Source organism: Cornus florida, unplaced genomic scaffold (assembly GCF_030987335.1).
Source record: "Cornus florida cultivar Cherokee Brave unplaced genomic scaffold, ASM3098733v1 CherokeeBrave_3.0.0_Hap2_Chr06, whole genome shotgun sequence".
NCBI classification, from domain to species: domain Eukaryota; kingdom Viridiplantae; phylum Streptophyta; class Magnoliopsida; order Cornales; family Cornaceae; genus Cornus; species Cornus florida.
The window spans coordinates 32,852,901-32,853,915 of NW_026775576.1; the positions used below are offsets into that span (position 1 = coordinate 32,852,901).

General features: G+C 37.3%; 1 pseudogene; it reads left to right on the plus strand.

Annotated features, from left to right (window-relative positions):
- Nucleotides 1-573: 573 nt before the first annotated feature.
- LOC132315166 (small nucleolar RNA R71) lies at nucleotides 574-672 on the plus strand (annotated as a pseudogene).
- Nucleotides 673-1,015: the final 343 nt, after the last annotated feature.

The following is a 1,015-nucleotide window of genomic DNA, read 5'->3' on the forward strand; positions in this document are numbered from 1 at the left end:
GGAACATACTTCCCTTGAAAACCACCTTGGGGAGGGTTTGAGCCTTCCCATTGGCTTTTCCAAGAAAAATTTGGATGGTTCCTCTAACTTGAATTGTAATGAGTGCCATAGGGATTGTTCCCTTGATTAATAAATGTAGCATTGACTTACTCATGGGGCTCACTTTGCACATCCATGGGGACAATTGGAAGTAGAATACAAGACACTTGAACAAGTCATGTAAGATTCATTAGATGAACGATGATGAATATGAGTAGGGGAGGAAGATACTTGATTTGCTGAATTTTGGTTGATCAAAAATTGATTAAACCTTTGAGACAAGGATTTCATCTCGGCGGCTATGTCATTGGAGTTGTTAACTTGATACAAGCCGACATTCTTCCTTCCACCTAGGTTTCTACCATTTTAGAAGATAAGGACCTATGCATTGAATTTTCACTCATACTTTCATACAATTGCCACAAATCATTTTCATGCTTATCAAGATAAGAACCACCCATGGATGCATTAACCATACCCTTGTGATTATCTGGTAGACTTTCAAAGAAAAATTGAACTAGTTGCCACTTAGGTATGTCATGATGAGGGCACTTTCTAAGCAAATCATTAAATCTTTCCCATGCCTCATGAAACATTTCCCCATCCCCTTGAGAAAATTCTCTAATTGAAGTTCTTATGGCATTGGTCTTAGAAATCGGATAGTATTTTTTCAAAAACTCTTGTTGCATTTCCACCCAAGAAGTTATCGAAAAAGGCCTAAGATTGTTGAACCAATATTTTGCCTTATCTTTAAGGGTAAAAGGAAAAAGTTTAAGTCTTAAAACTTTCTCCGGCATGTCTGTGTATTTCACGGTGCAACATATTTCAAGAAACTCATCCAAATGCTTATAAGGTTCTTCACTAGGAAGTCCAGGATAGCTTGGAAGCATTTGAATAGTTTGTGGTTTAATTTCATAGTGATGTGCTCTAAATGGAGGCAATTGAATGCAAGTGGGTGCATTGTATTCATTTGGCA